The sequence below is a fragment of the Polypterus senegalus genome, chromosome 1 (assembly GCF_016835505.1).
Source record: "Polypterus senegalus isolate Bchr_013 chromosome 1, ASM1683550v1, whole genome shotgun sequence".
Classification (NCBI taxonomy): Eukaryota; Metazoa; Chordata; class Cladistia; order Polypteriformes; family Polypteridae; genus Polypterus; species Polypterus senegalus.
This window is the reverse complement of record NC_053154.1, coordinates 251,731,957-251,749,332: the sequence shown is the minus strand read 5'-3', so window position 1 is coordinate 251,749,332 and position 17,376 is coordinate 251,731,957. Positions and strand designations below refer to the sequence as shown.

Below are 17,376 nucleotides of genomic sequence, written 5' to 3'. Positions count from 1 at the left end.
ATACGTGAAGTGACTAAGCCTTGAACAATACTTCAGTACTATGTTTTGTAGGAGCAGGATGGAGTTTAGAAATGTTTCAGAGATAAAAAAAAGGTGGCCTGAAAAGCATTGATTGTATAGGATGAGAAAGTATTGTTAATTAAAATGGAAGAACTGTTAACCTTAGAAAGTATAGATTTAGAACCAACAAGGAGCACCTCAGTTTTATTGCTATTTAGCTGAAGAAAATTATGAGTCATCCATGAGTTTATGTCTTGGAGATATGCAATGAGAATATTTGGGAAAAACAGAGGTAGATTTAATAGATAAATAGATAAAGCTGTGTGTCATCAGCATATTAGTGAAACTGGATGCCATGTTGCCAAAAGACATTGCCTATTGGAAAAATGCAGATGAGAAAAGCATCCCCAACATGGAGCCCAGTAGAACTCCCTGAGTAACTACTGCATTCTCTGACTTAAAGCCATTCACTTGAACAAACTGCCTCCTGTCAATGACGTAAGAAGAAAACCATTGGTGCCCAAGACAACAGACTCTGAAACTAGCTAGATGTTTCAAAGGAATCTGATGGGACATAGTGTAAAATGCAGAGCTGAAATCAAGTATTACAAGAAATGTTAAAAAGCCCACGGCTGCTGCCCGGAAAAGATCATTTGTAATTTTGTCCAGAGCAGTTTCTGTGCTGTTTTAGGATGAAAGCCAGATTGAAACTGTTCAAAGAGGTTATTTTTTGAAAAATGGGACTGAAGTTGGGAGGCAACTAACATTCTGAGAATTTTTGATGTAAATGGGAAATTTGAAATAGTTATTGAGGATATCAGAGTCTAAACCAGAATTGTTGTAAATGAGGCTGTTTTTAACAAGAGGTGGATTATACCAATTGTGTGGGAAGAGTTAGTTGCAGTATTTATCATGGGGGAAATATGTGGCAAACAGGACTTAACAAGGTTTGTAGGTATAGGATCCAATTGACTGGTGGAAGAATTGGATTTTGTGATAAGCTCAGAGATATAATTTTAAGTTGGTAAACGGAACTCTAAGAATAAGGTGGTTGGTAAAGGAAAATAGGTAATAGTATAAAGTATGTAATTTTCCACAGAGATAGAAGAAGCAGGTTGCTGGTGGATTTTTCGATTTTTGGAGTAGTGCTTAACAGTAAAGTTATGATGAGTGACATTTTCTGGTGTTGTAATCAGCCTATTCACTGTAGAAAAAAGTATACTCTATATATACTATATATACTGTAATAATGAGACAAAGAGATCAGATATCAAAGTAATTTATTAAAATAATTATTTTTTCAAAGTAAAATGCTGCTATTGCTTTTTGAGATTAAAGCCCTGGCCAGGAAGAGTTGGATGAAGGTAGGTAGAAAGCGGAAGTGACATCAGAGGAATCATGGTTGTCAATCTTCTGCTCTGCAGAGAGAGGAAGAGAAAAAAACATTAGTTGACAGCGCCCTCTAGCTTTCCGGAGGTTTAGTACAATTATCCAAGCCCTTTAATTGTACTCTATTCTCATGTGTGTGACAATACTAATACTCTAGTATTACTCCATCCTGTATCAATGATGTTAAAATAGTATGTAGTTTAAGTGCCATATTTGTGATGCAAGAGCTCAGCCCTTAGTTACTGTGGTATAAAAAGGAGACAGAACAAAGTGAACAAGTTGGGGCACCACCTTGGTGACCTTGAATAATTTGAAGGAATGCACAATAATGTAACATACAATAATTTGCAGAGCCATCTTTCCAAAAGTGAGTTCAGAACAAAACTGAGAACAAGATGGTTGGTTCCTGGTTTATATAGTCACTCGGTAGGAAGGGGTGGATCCAACAGGGTGGACGACAGAAGTGACGTCAGCGGTGGAGTGGTTGTCAGTTTTCTGTTCTACAGAGGGAGGAAGAGAGCAGGCATTAGACCACAGCTCCATCTTCCTATTTGGCTGGTAATAACCATCATCAGAGTCCTTAAGCTGTCTCCCATTTGCACATGCATGACACAGGACATACATAATTAGTCATTTTCTTCCTAGAGCCCTCCTTGCATCCACAAAGAACAAATATCTATAGGCAAAGAAAAGAAGTCAAACCCCTGCAGTATCTGGCATTGCAAAGACAAAGTCAAGTTACTGACATGGAAAATGTCCAAACTGGTCAAACCATTTTAATATTTGTGTGTGGGGGCAGAGTATGGCATTCATTCAGCTTAATAAGAGAAGCTCATACATAAACCTGACTGACAATAAAATAATGGGTCACTTCATAGGTCATAGTTGCTTCTTTTACATTTTTTGAATTAGCAGAATCTTTGCCATTATGCACTTCAGTTTTGTGTAATCATTCTGCTTCATGGTGTTTGTTTTCTGAGCAGAACCAATTTTGATTTCATTCCTTTAAAACAGATATTTAATTATATTTACTATGATAGGATTAATTTTCCGTAAATAAGCAGCCATTAACCATGTGTGCCCTAAACACTGCAGTAGTGATTTTACTGCACAGGAGTGGTCTTTTGTTATGTGACAATTATGCTGTAATCTGTTTAGTGCAAGACACATTGTTAAAAATAGTGTTCATCGGTGCATGTTTTTATGTTGTTAGTTTTTTAAATATTAATTTAACCAAACATTCATTTATTAAGAGAGGCACAGTGGTTAGGATACTGCCTGTTACTTTCAGGAACCTGGGTTCAACTCCTGGCACAGTTGACATTTTTAAGGAGTTTACATGTTCACTGCATGTGAATGCAGGATTTCTCTGGGTATTCTTTTTCCCTTTGATATTTCACACACGTGTATAGGAATTGAGTGTGGCCTGCAAAAAACTGGCACCCTGATAAGAGTTAATACTTTTTTACATCAATTGCTTCTGAGATAAACTCTAGCTCTACACTACTTTTTTTTTCTGAACACACTTATGCTGTGTTACATTTACTTTGGATGTTGGATCTGGGTATGACGTTACATCCGAGTCGACTGCGTTCCAGTAAAACATTTGGAAAACCAATATGGACACGTGAAAACTTTTGTTGTGCTTGCTCCTTAGAAATATTAGGTGATAACAATATATTACAGAGTATTTTGAATATCCAAACACTGTAGTAACATATAAAAAGATAGAAGTTGGACAGTACTATGTCTACGACTGATTTAATGAGACACAAATAGACAGATCTAATAAACAGTATAATACTACAGCTGTAGTCGACATTTTGGATTAACATCTTGATCTGAAGTCAGACAAATTCAGACTTCACAGACCAGCCCTGAGTTTCTGAGTTGGAAATGTGACTTAAGAGGTCATTCCAGTTGAAAATTTAGGAACTAGGAAATTCAGACTTTACACTTCAAATGGAACGCAACATAAAACCAACATCAGGTTCACAAGTTACAAATACTGCCCTGGTAACATCAGCTGCAAGGCAAGAACCAGAACTGAACATGGTTCCAGATAATTTTTGGATGGATGAATTTATAAGCCTTAAGGTTGACTTTGTGGTGGTGTAGACTGTAGGGATGTTTACATGTCACCTCCAAACATAAATAATGAACCAGGATGCCAAAAGTGTCAGAAAATACAAAGGAAATTTATTAAAGGTAAATTAAAATAATGGGTGGAACTAAAATTATAATAGAAAGATTAAATTAATAAGAACCTAGTCCCCCACAGGCCTAGCTGTATACACAGTCAGCCCCTTCCTATCAGGTAGAGTGGCTTGTCGACTTACCCACAAAACTCCTGGAATTTTCCCTACTCACCTTCTACACTCCTAATTCACATTGTAGAATTTGTTGTTCCCGCCAGACAAATCCTTGCATTTGCACACTCCCAACTACAAGCTAGTGGATGCATCATTTTAATACCCTATCTCAAGATTTTTCCAAGTACACCCAAAGAAATTACTTATAGGGTCCTGGATGGACCACCGATATTGGTTTATTGAGTCCAGACAGATTGTCAAACTCAATAAATTAGGGCAACTTAGCCACACTTCCTCATGCAACTTGGAAAACTTCTAACACTTTAATAGGACTTCAGCACTGCTCTTCAGTATCTTATCTAAGTCTTTGAAATGCACCAAATTCACCTGATGGTGCCCCCAATTGAATATAAGTAGGGTCACTATTTGTATTCAGTTCACAGTGGTCTATGCAGTGCTGTAGGTTTTTACTTTGCATTTTACTCTTGTTATCACTGTTGAAAAATATACCTGTACTGAAATAGAAAAAGACAAAAGAGGATATACATTCATCTATCTCAAAAAACGTTTATTGATCCAGACTTTAATGGGAAGTCAAGCAAAATGACACCTTTTATTGGCTAACTAAAAAGAATACAATATACAAGCTTTCGAGGCAGCTCAGGCCCCTTCTTCAGGGAAGATCAATAGGATTTCGCACCCCCCTTTTCTACCTGGAATAATTCTGCGCCCCCTGCATAATAGGATAATAATAAGATAGATGAGAATAACCCATGATACAACTAACAAAGGTATGATACTTGTGCAGTGTTGCGGTATCCTATCATTTTTACTTCCATAAGATTAAGAAAGTGCTTTAATAACCATTAAAATGCCTTGTGTGGTTTTTGTCAGTAATTCTAATCCCCAAAACAAAGAATAAATAATTTATTCTTATTTAATAATTTTTTATGGAAAGAAATGATTGAATATGTTTTAATTTTTAAAAATCTCGTAAACAAAGACACCGATGAAGTCAATCTACGCGAGACGAATGTATTTTCGTCTGACAAATATCATACCTCTGTTAGTTGTATTATGAAAATAACCCAATACACAGTAAATTATTTAACTCAATTTGGCAGTATTGGCTACACTGCCAATGTGATGCAGTCGCGCCTCATTATCACCTGATCTACTATTACTTGAATGTTCGCGACAGATACTTGTACGTCTCGAACTTTCTGGATTGAAAATACGTGACTATAAAAGCAGCAGGAGCTGCGCTGCTCATCAGTTAGTCATTAGATCTATGCCTTAGAAATGTTTTATTTTAATTTTTGTTATAATGCATTCATTTTGGTTATATGCTTGCAAATTTAAATTTGAAATAAAAATGTAAAAAATTAATTTTGATGTCTTGTTCATTTATTCGACGCCCCCATGCTCCACAGTTTGAGAACTGCTGATGTAAAGACTATATTGTCACAGATGTCTGGGGTTCTTACCTGGCTGGGATGCCTGGAGGGACCAGATAGAGTCATAAAAAGCTTCCGGATCAGTAGGACACAACCGCCCTGGAGCAGGAGAGGACCACGGGAGAGGAGGAGAGACATTCCAACCCATTGGGACCCGTGGCCACCGCCAGAGGGCGCTTTAAGCCTCCTAGATCCCGGGAGAACTTTACTTCCGCCACACTTAACAAGATAGCGGAGGAACCTGCCAGGGACACCCGGAGTGCTTCCGGGGCAAAGGGCAGCACTTCTGCCACACCAGGAAGTGCTGCCGGAAGTTTGTTTCCAGCCACCTGGAATGCATCCGGGTGGGAATAAAAGGGCCTGCCTCCTAATAGTCGGGGAGCTAGAGTCGGGAGTGGGAGCTGGACGAAGCTCCCCTGGAGGAGACAGGCGGCCAAGGACTGAGAGAAAGAAGGAATTGTGGTGATTATTGCTGTGAGCATTGTGTGTCGTGTTGGGACTGTGTTTATTTAATGTTAAATAAACGTGTGAACTTTATAAAGATGTGGTCTCCGACTTGTGGTGTCCGGGCAAGTCTCAGAATATATATATTTGCAGGTAGGGAAGGGCACAAAGAAAACTGTTTACTGCTAAATGATCAGAAGAAGCTTCCTGAAGCTCTCTGGGTTCACCCCATTTTTACTCATGTGATAGGAGTGCAATTCATAGTCTGCTTTTTAATTAACTCCTGCACAACTAAGTCTCCTGCTTTCCAGCTTTGGAAGCTAAACGTTAGACTTACACTGGACAGATTTATCTCATTATTGTTAACTGGTAACTGAGCAACAGTCAGAAGATCAACATTTACCTGATTGTAAGTCAAGTGGTTGTCACCCACCATATAAAGGTTACAAGGTAGTACTAGTGAAAGGGCTCATTTGTTTTTCATTATGACATTTTCAACTAACAGAAAAACCAAAGTGATGAGAATTGATGTTGGAGGCAGGAAAAAGGAAAAGGAGGAAACTTAACAGGTTTAATTAGCAGTCCAATACACTTTTGAAAAATTAAAAAAAAAATCCAAAAGACTCAAACAATGACTTTTTATGATGCAGTGTCATCAGGTACTAGTGAAATGAAATGATCTGAAAGTATGTGCAGCGAACCTTTAAATAAAATCCATTGGCGGTGAGAAGAGCTGAGAAATGCATAACACACACAAAATGATTTTGAACAGATTTAGCTGCTGTGCACTCTGGACATGTATTATGCAATAAAAGTAGCATTATCAACACCTTCAAATTACTTCCTCAGTAATGGAAATAATCCTTGAAAGTTAAGTTCCTTACGTCTTTTATGATTCTTCTTATAATTCAATATGTGTCATGTGTTGTTTTTTATTTTAAAATAATCCTTTCATAAATCAAGTTAACAATTCGGCAATGTTAATGTCATTATCAGCTTTTCCTAAGATTTAATTGCCTTTATTGGCCAGAAAAGCTAAATGAGATCATTCTAATGCCAGTTGATGATAATTACTTTCAGTTGGAAAAAGAAAAATAAAACATCAAGGACTAATAGAAATTCAATTTTCACATTTAATGCTCTTACGCTTTACAAGTTAATCTTTACTGAGCTGAATGCACAGGTCCTTTATACTCTAGTGACTCATCACAAGCTCTCCTGCGGTGGTTATTACTGAGCTCAATGAGTCTGTGATTGCTCTTGCTCATGGTTAGACATATTAAAAGAGAAATCTGCTAACCACCCCACTCCACAAGATAATTTACTGAGAATAATCGATAAGTATAATGAGTCATATATAAATACTGTTCTACTAACTACATCCACATGCAGAGCAGCCATCAGAAATAAAAATTCAGGTAGCATTTCTTCAGTTTATCTTACAATTACTACTATGACATCAATCACACAAAAAGGCACATATCTCTAAATTCACTGTTTTGTGTCAAAGGCACTTACCCTATACCATTGATTAAACATTGGGCATCGAGGGACCAAAAGCTTGATATGCACAGAGCTGATCATGAATCCTGACTGCAGAGAGGATCTGTGATGGCAGACAAACAAATCTGATGTCTAACGTGTGGTCAAGAACAGGCAAGAATCAACACATAAATCAGGTAAAACCATTTTCAAAAGGGCAAAGCTAAATCGAAGTCCAGAATCTGAAAATAACTTAGAAATTTGGAAAAAGTAGAAATTATTAGGTACTTGACTTGCAAAAATGTAAAGAAATAATTAATCTAATGATGAGTCGCTTCCATAAATTCTGCTTATTCAATAGACCCAACATTATACCCAAGGCTCAAGGACAGGAGAAATCCAAATAATCAGGTTGCCTAACACTAACTTTGAAGGAATTGCACATATGTAATTCTTTAAACTCAACCCCATTGTTTCGGACCCGCTGGTAGAACTGAACAATACAATAAAATTAAAAAAAAAAACTACATAAAATCATTCATTTCCTCAATGCTATAATTAAAGTTCAGTGTTTGTAATTGTTAAAATGCTATGTGTTGCAATGTTTTTCTTTTTTCCCCTCAAAGAAGGCCAAATTCCTGTATCACAGCAACACCTGCTCCCAACATCCCCCACCCCATAACTTTCTCAGATGTCTTCATTGAAATGTGTTCTATTTGACAGACAGCCCATTTTCTACTAAACGAGAAGGATGTTTCAACTTTCAAATGACACCTCATTCTACTTTCTATGCTTTTGTATTTTTTAGATTTCAAAAATTTTTTTGTAGTACTAGGGTGTTGTACCGTATTTTTTTGGAAAGGCATTTTTGAATCTTGCAGCTATTGTTATAATTTGGATACACTACTTGCTTTACCAACTGTATGTATTCTGACAGAGTATGATCTGCCCTTCAAAATGATACGTAGGCCATAGGTCTTCAATAATGGATATGTAGGCTATGGGCATTGATTTGAAAATAGTAAAAGCACAGAAAAAGAATACCGTTTTTTTTACTGCTTCAAAACAGTAAAACTAGACATATCATTTCTAGACATTTCATTAAAATGTTCATTCTGGGTGTTCCTGACACTTTCATTGTCACTTTTATACTGTTTGGAAGCCTTTTCCAACACTTAAGTGCCTTTTTACAATACAACTAATTTTACTGCTGTAGAAAGTCAGAAAGAGAAATGTCTGATTTTTACTTTGACAGGCAGAACATGAATATTGGGTGAAGAATGATGAAGTTATAGCCAGTTAAATCAAAGCAGGAGAAAATGGAGAAAGATGAGGCTGAATTTAAAGGGTTAAAGTGCAATACAGCAAACAGCCATGGGCTTAAGAATTAATGCAAGAAATGGGGGTGATACCCAGAATAGTATTGTCAAAGCTAAACAATATGCCATTATGTTAACGAAGGACACAAAAATTGAATATCTAGTAGCATATACTGTATGCTTTGTTACTAGTTGATAGCCACACTATTTGGTCCTATTAATAATGGTACAGATATTATTCAAGGCTCATTTGGATATTACTATGATATTATTATTATGAACTCTTCAAAAATGAACAAACACATTAATTGTAAATGATTTAAGCAGAAAATGGTCAATAAAGCTTAAATAAATTTTGAACGTTCTTTCTCCAAACATTAAACAGAATTTAAAGTCAAAAACAAAACAAGAATTGATACCAGAAAAACACCCTGACTATCTTTTTGGTTAGTATGTGAGTCTTTCAAAAATGATAAGGCCTAATGTAGTGCTATGATTTCTACTGTAGTGAATCGACTTGGGCGGCATGGTGGCGCAGTGGTAGCGCTGTTGCCTCACAGTAAGGAGCCCTGGGTTTGCATGTTCTCCCCATGTCTGCGTGGGTTTCCTCCCACAGTCCAAAGACATGCAGGTTAGGTGCATTGGCAATCCTAAATGGTCCCTAGTGTGTGCTTGGTGTGTGTGTGTGTGTGTGTGTGTGCGCCCTGCAGTGGGTTGGAGCCCTGCCTGGGGTTTGTTTCCTGCCTTGCGCCCTATGTTGGCTGGGATTGGCTCCAGCAGACCCCCGTGACCCGGTAGTTAGGATATAGCAGGTTGGATAATGGATGGATCTTATTACTTAATTTGCACCACATCTAGTGGAGGTTTGTCCCACTGGTCCTTAATACAGAAATACTATTGGTTAGCAGAGTCAGAAAAAATGTTATTGTAGTTCTCAACTCCATGATGTCAACCATTCAGAAAACAATTCTCTTAGAGTGAAAATGTTCAGTTCTGTAGTCACAGCTCAGTGCTCTAATATTGGCTTAGCAAATAAATAATTTAACATAGGAAGTGTTAAAGTTGATTACCTGCTGGAAGAATGCAAGTGACACTAAAAAACTGAAAAAATATGTTTTTAGGAATGATAAATGTATCAACTTTTGATTTTAAGCTACACTTTCTTAAAATATTTCTATAAAGTGGTGTAGGTGCCGAGTTGGATGGACAGGCATCCTGGCCAGGATCAAGGACAATTTCTTTCCAAGTAGGGAGGCCATATTGGAAAGATGGCCAGGTTGCGAACACTTCCCAGTTGGGATGCCTTATAATCCCCATCTCGGCTGAGAGGCTAGAAGAAAGGATGGATTTATGAGAGCTGAGAGCTAGAAGCTGGGAGCAGTTCATCCTCCAAATTGATCAGTGGTAGTGTCCCTCACAAGTATTCCCTGTCTGAACACCTGCAGGGCATGCCTGGGAATTGGAGTCTGGAAGCGCAGCCCTGTAGGGGTCCCTGGATGATGATAGAGGGAGGAACTCCCTGGATTCCATATGTCCCGGAATTGCTTCCAACAAGCCATGACGTGCCCTTAGAAGTACTCCCAGGTCCAACTTAAAAGGAGCCCCCAACCATACTTCAAGGAGTCAGATTTGGGAGGCAGTAGGCAACACTCAGCTGTAGCAGAGAGAAAAAAAGAGAGAGAGAGAGAGAGAATATTTAACCTTTGTATTAGCTCTGATCATTGTATTAATTGAGCTGTGTAGAATAAAAATCCATTTTATTGAACCTGGGGTTATGTTGGGTCATTGTGTATGTGGGGTTTGGGAGCTCGCTGGCACCCCCTACTGTTCACAGAGGCTTTTATTTCTTTGATCACTGTAAAATGTGTTTTGCAGATCTAATGTGTATTTGATAAGATTCATGCTTGCTGTAACAGTCTGGCAGACAGTTATCTTTGAAGCACCTGAGCAAAAAGCTGTCCTTCTTTTTAAATATTTTCAGGGCTACAAAACCATTTTAGAATTTGATTCTGAATTTAGCAGCATACTCTATACTGATTCAGATGTTTCCGTTGTAGATTTGTATAACATTTGTCACAATAAGACACAGGAAACATCAAAGGTTTGGGGCAGCCACCGGTATAATAGCCCTGGCTGCAAAATGGGTATTTTCTTGTTAGTTATGAATGGTACAATGACTAAATCAGAACTGTTTTGAGTTTGGTAAAATGGCATCTTTAAAGACCGTGTCTGGAAGTGATGTCATCTGGAGTGGAACCAGAAGTGACGCCAGACGGAGTACCGGAAGTGGCATCTTTGGGACTGGAAGTGATGGCATCCATGGCACTCGTGCCGGAAGTGACATTATCAATGGCACTGGTACCGGAGGAGATGTCATCAATGGCGCCTGTACCTAGTGGGATTTCCCAAGGATAGTCTGCAGAAGACGGAGAGAGAAACTTAGTGCAGTTCACTACCCCCTGGTCTGACATGGTACTACAATTATTTAAGACCACTAGCTGTTTTCCATGCACATGTGTATGACACATTCCATGTGATAAACTGAAGAGTGAACTGGTTTATTGTATGTTTGTCAGTCACTGAATTGAACCATGTAATTTGGTTTAACTTTTAGGATTGGGAATCAAGGAAAAGAAAGAAAGAAAGAAAGAAAGAAAGAAAGAAAGAAAAAATGTTATTGTCTTACTATCTTAATATTTGTAATTCAGCTGAAGTAGAGTCAGTTATTGTGTGGAGTTTTTCACATTCTCCTTGTGTTCTCATAGGTTTTCTCCAGGTATACTCCCACATTCCAAAATGTGCATGTTAGGCTATTTCCAAGTATGAGATATGGTTGGAGTGTATGTAAGTTTGCTTTCAAAAAAATAATGTCACACCTTACAAAGTTGGCTTGACGTTGATGGTTCCCCCTTCCTTCGGCACTATAATTGAAACAATAGGTCCACAACTGGGTGAATAGCTTAAAAAATCTGCTTAACCTGACTAGACAGCCCAATGCCAGTCTTAATAGGTTTGCTTAATGGGCTGATGTAGCAGAGAGTAACAATGAGAGTATCTACATTCACACACAAAACTGGGATGAGGTGAGTAACCTGGTTATGGTAAAAAAGAGAGTAAGAGTAAGTAAGAATCTATGTTTACACGGGCAACATACACATTTGGAATTCTTCCTTTCCCAGACACTCCAATGTCATTAAACTGCATAAAAATACATAAGCTAAATGTCATCATTGGCTGCAATAAATCCAAAAACAAGCACAAAGCCTGTGATAATGTTCTGTTTTATAAATATGTTTCATCTTTTATGTGCAATGAAGTAGTGAGAAGTTAAGCAAAATGACACCTTTTATTGGCTAACTAGGGTGTTGTACCGTGTTAGCCATTATGAATGTAAAGAAAAGCCAAGCAAAATGACACCTTTTATTGGCTAACTACAAGGATTACAATAGGCAAGCTTTTGAGGCAACTCAGGTTCATCTTGCCTGAAGAAGGGGCCTGAGTTGCCTCGAAAGCTTGCCTATTGTAATCTTTATAGTTAGCCAATAAAAGGTGTCATTTTGCTTAACTTCTCACTACATCCATAATGGCTAACATGATACAACACCCGAGTATGTTCAGTGAAGTAAATACTTTCCCCTTTAAACATTCTTGACCAACCACCAATGGTTCATAGTATGAACAATGGCCACTGCATTACCCAATTAAATTGTTTTAACATATCTATAGCAAATAGTTTGATTAAAACTCAACAGACACTTTATTAATATGTTTCTGTTACCGGATTGCATGTAGCACACTTTCTTCTGCTTGGATGTGTGACTAAGTCCTGCAAATGAGCCACATACCAGAATATATTCTACTTGCCTTACATCCTGTGCTGCTTGGACAATAAAAATGTGTTTTTTTCCTTCAATAGTAAGTATTGTGTTAGGTTACTTGTTATTTTAAAAACTACTCAGACTACTAAATGTACCTTACTTTCAATTTGTTACTCCGCCACCTTAACACTGCTACCGAGATTGTGCAATGTACTTTCAGTTCATAAACAAAAATGTAGCCATTTCTGAAATATTGACACAGATCATATCAAACAGGAAAAGGAATAATGTGATCACCATTTGCCTCAATAAATTGAACTTGTGGACACTTTGCCCATCGTCTACCTGTTTTTGATTAAAATGTGTGTGAAGCTAACACATGAGCAGGCAAACAAAGTGCAACGGACATATGCAGACTACAAAATCCTTAATTGTAACCCGACTAAGATCTGTATGGCCAAATAACCAGGTTACTCATGTAGAAATCTAGGTCTTTTACTTAGGTTTCAGAGATTAATAACCCGGTTTCTCTAACCAGAATAAGAATGTTCATGGTATTTTGGAAACCAGGCTTCTGTGAATAACTGGGTTGTTAAAGTGCATATAAACGCCATTGGCTTCATTGTGCCTGGAATCCAAAGTGGAAAAGTATGAAGAGAAATTGATTGACAAATGAATTTTGTAGCTCTTAAATCATCAGAAATTAAATTACACTTTTATAGTGTAATTTAATGCACAATATGTTTCTGGTACATTCGTAAATAATACCAGCTTTTAGTAAGGATTATTATTGTAACAGTAGGACTTGTATTAAAGAAGGATCATGTAGATAGATAGATAGATAGATAGATAGATAGATAGATAGATAGATAGATAGATAGATAGATAGATAGATAGATAGATAAGAACTTTATTTATCCCGAGGGAAATTCTTTTGTCATATACATGCTCAGTGCAACAAGAGGAATAAAGATAAGGTAATAAAGAGTTAAAAAGATCAGTAATAATAGTGCAAACAGAATAACTAAATAAACAGAATAACAACATAACTCTCAACAAAATATCAAATAACTATAACTATAACTAATAGTTTTTATTATAACTATATAACTTATTTGTGCAAAGCAACAAACAACTATAACAAAAACTTTAACAGATATAATAAATTACAGATTATTAGTCTAAGTGGTAATGGAAAGTGGCTAGTGTTTATGCTATAAAAAAAAATGAGATAGCAGCATGTGATGATGGGAAGGATCACCTACAGAATGAGGAAGAATTATACAGTCTTATTGCCACAGGTAGAAAAGATTTCCTGTGGCGTTCGGTTCTACACTTGGAGGCAATGAGTCTTTTGCTATGTGTGCTCCGATGACCCATCAAGGAGGCATGCATGGGGTGAGAGGGGTTATCCATGATACCGAGAATCTTTTTCAGCATTCTCCTCTCAGACACCAGGTTCTCCAGTCTGACACCCAGGACAGAGCCAGCCTTTTTAATCAGTTTGTTCAGCCTGTTGGCCTCAGCTGTCTTCAGCCCACTGCCCCAACACACAGCTGCAAAAAACACCACCCTCTCTACCACAGAGTGATAGAACATAGTCAGCATCTTCCTACAGACATTGAAAGACCTGAGCCTCCTCAATAGGTAAAGTCGACTCTGCCCTTTCTTGAAAACCATGTTGGTGTTCTTGGACCAGTCCAGTTTACAGTCAATATGTACCCCCAGGTATCTGTAGTCCTCAACCACCTCAACATCAGTTCCTCTGATGGTGACAGGGGTGGGAAAAGGAGGCTGTTTTCTAAAGTCCACAACCAGTTCCTTTGTCTTTGTGATGTTTATCTGTAAAAAATTTAGCTCACACCACTCCACAAAGCTGTCCACCACCCTCCTGTATTCATCCTCCTGTCCTTCCCTGATACAGGCCACAATGGCAGAGTCATCAGAGAATTTCTGCAGATGACATGACTGAGACCTGTACCTGAAGTCAGATGTATAGAGGGTGAAGAGGAAGGGTGATAGGACAGTTCCCTGCGGCGCCCCCGTGCTGCTCAGGATGCTATCAGAGCAGCAGCTCTTCAGCCGGACATGCTGTGGTCGATTGGTTAAATACTCCGTAATCCAGGCTACCAATGGGGCGTCCACCTGCATTTCCGTAAGCTTATTTCCCAGCAGTGATGGTCTGATTGTGTTAAAAGCACTGGAGAAGTCAAAAAACATGACCCTCACAGTGTTCCCAGCAATGTCCAAATGAGAATAAGCCTGGTTCAGCAGATAGATGATGGCGTCCTCCACGCCGATACGGGGCTGATAAGCAAACTGTAGGGGGTCCAGCCAAGGTTCTACCAACAGACGCATATGTTTCAGGAGAAGTCTCTCCAGCACTTTCATAACGTGTGAAGTCAGAGCCACTAGCCTGTAGTGGCTGGGGGTCGACGGGTGGGTCTTTTTAGGGACTGGAACCAGACAGGATGTTTTCCAGAGTGAAGGGACCCTCTGCAGTTTCAGACTCTTGTTGAAGATCAGATGTAGAACTCCACACAGCTGGGCAGCACAGCACCTGAGCGTCCTGGGACTGATGCCATCAGGACCTACAGCTTTACTGGGATGAAGTCTACCCAGTTCCCTTCTAATGTCATCAGCTGAGAGGGACAGAGAGAGACAAGCTGTGCGGGCAGGAGAGGAGGGAGGAGAAAGGAGAAGGTGAGAAGAGCTGAGTGTGGGGGGAGGAGACATAGGGGAGTCAAACCTATTAAAGTGCCGATTTAGATTGTTTGCATATTCCATGTCTCCATCCATCCCAACACCTCTCTTTTGTTTCAAGCCAGTAATGGCCCTCATTCCATTCCACACCTCTCTGGGATTGTTTTCTTGGAGTTTGCTTTCATGTAGTTCATCTAAATTTTTTTAGATTAATATGTAAATTACCTATTGCTTTGTTATTTGTTATACATACACAGGTAAGAAAAAATGTTTTATCTCAGCAATCTTCTGGAATGTATCACTGATTATTATTATTATTTTTGATCTGAATGGCTATTTTTTTGAGCACCACCAGACTGCTATGATTTCACAGGTAATGTCTTGGATAATGTAGGATATAATAAAATGCACAGAAAGGACTGGGAAAGTATAGTGTCTTGGTGAAGAAGTGTGTGGATTCTTGAACTGTTAAAAACTGCAGTCACTTGGCATTTTTGCTGCATTCTCATACTTTGCCATATGTATTGAATAATAAGAAATAAATGACTGCATTCCATCAGAATCTTTAAATTAAGTAATGATTTAATAACTTCTATATTACTCTGTATAGTATATACCTGATAAATGTATTGATGTTTGTAGTTATTTTTGTTCTTCTTTATATATATATAATTTTAACAAAACATTTTAGGCTTAATTTTAGTGGATATTTATTGAATTTACTTGATAGATTTTTTGTACTGCATTGTGCCTGTTTTGTCGTAGTAGGGTCTTACAGTGACCCTATTCTCATTTTCAGTTTCTTTATTACGTAAACCTAAACAGAGTGTCCCAAATCCTCCCTTTACTTTTTGTATGTTTATGGTGGTTGTAGTGTAAGGTTCACTGGTACTGTAGCTAAATATTTGTCTCTTTTTTATATCTTTGACCCCAGGCAACAAGACAGAGTACCAAAACAATCAGGAAAGAAGGTTTATACTTACAGAGATGAACTAAAAGTGCTCAAGTATGCCCTAAAAGAAACAAAAAGTGTGACGACATAATACAACCTGGATAGGTAGCAGTTTGATTTGTTAAGAGTGTTAAGAGTGTTTTAGGGAGTTGATTGGTCTCTTGTCAGGCGTAATCTCTGATCCAGCATGGCATCTGTAAGGATTAAATGGCCAAGATACTTGGATTCTTTGTTAGCTTGAATTTATGCTGGAATTGTGCTTTCTTGACACACCTCTTGGACCAATGGTGGTTGCAGTGTATTTAGCACTAACTCATCTTTTACATTTTCAGATAGGACAAACATTTTTTTAAGTTTTCCTTTCCAAAGATCATATCTATAGTAGTTCTGACCTGCTGTGGTAAGTACAAAATCTGTTTTTTTAGTACATTTTTATCAGAATATTAAATTCAACTGTCCACATGACTGTGACCTCTCGGCAACATTTGGCAAACCAAAAGAATAGAATCTAGATGTTGTAGCGAACTTCACTCTTGTTTATTTATAAACTTTCAGCATTTTTGTAATAAACTTCCTTTAATAAAATTTATATACGAAACTTGGGTTCTGGTTCTCCTTCATTAAGTGCCCTGAGCAGGCTCTTCTTCAAAATTAACTTAACAAGCACATTTTGTGAAAGCATTCAATTGCCTTATAAGTAGTGGGCAGAAAAGACTCCCAGAGGCTCTTCTTCGCACACCGTGGTGGAATGAGCCTGTGGCTAAAAGTGATCTAATAGATCGCCTCCTGGAAGGGATGGAGGGGATTTTTCATGGTGGCATGAAAACTTTGCCACCATCCCCTTTTCCATATTAGCTTCCAGTGTGTCCAGTGTTCACCCTGTAGGAGCAGGCTTTCCTGGCAAGTGTGTTCAGACATTATGATTCTTTTGAGCTTCTTCATCAGGAGAATGTAGCATAGAAGAACATGGTATATACTGTGGACTGATAGAACATTTCCAGCAGCTTTCCGCATACATCAAAAGACCTGAGACTCCTTGGGAAGTACAGTTTGCTCTGGGCCTACTTGTGCAGTGCCACTGTTGTCAGACCAGTCCAGTTTGTTGGTTACGTGACCCCCAGATACATGCAGCACTGCACCACTTCCACGTCCTCCTCGTGAATGAAGACTGTTCGCACAGGCTCTTTGGCATGCCACCACCAGCTCTCTCGTCTTGCTGATGTTGAGTTGCAAGTCATTGTCCCTGCGCCACAAAACAAATTCCTCCACAACCTTCCTGTACACCGACTCATCTCCATTATTAATGCAGCAAATGATGAAGGAATGATCTAAAAATGTCTATAGATGGAACTTGCTGGTATTGTGCTGGATGTCTGTTATTATAGTGAGTAAACAGGAAGAGAGACAGGACAGTTTCTGAGGTCCTCCACCATTTCTGACACACAGTCCCTCAGCCTCTGAAACTGCTGTTTATTGGTCAGGTAGTCCATGATCCTACCT

At 38.4% G+C, this 17,376-nt stretch overlaps 1 long non-coding RNA gene across 1 annotated transcript; it reads right to left on the bottom strand.

The window, feature by feature from the left end:
* Nucleotides 1–1,319: 1,319 nt before the first annotated feature.
* On the bottom strand, nucleotides 1,320–9,605 carry LOC120519029. The gene is made up of 3 exons (XR_005631366.1): nucleotides 9,474–9,605; nucleotides 7,121–7,208; nucleotides 1,320–1,418 (listed from the first exon to the last, which is right to left on the bottom strand). It is a non-coding gene; the product is annotated as an uncharacterized LOC120519029 (long non-coding RNA).
* Nucleotides 9,606–17,376: the final 7,771 nt, after the last annotated feature.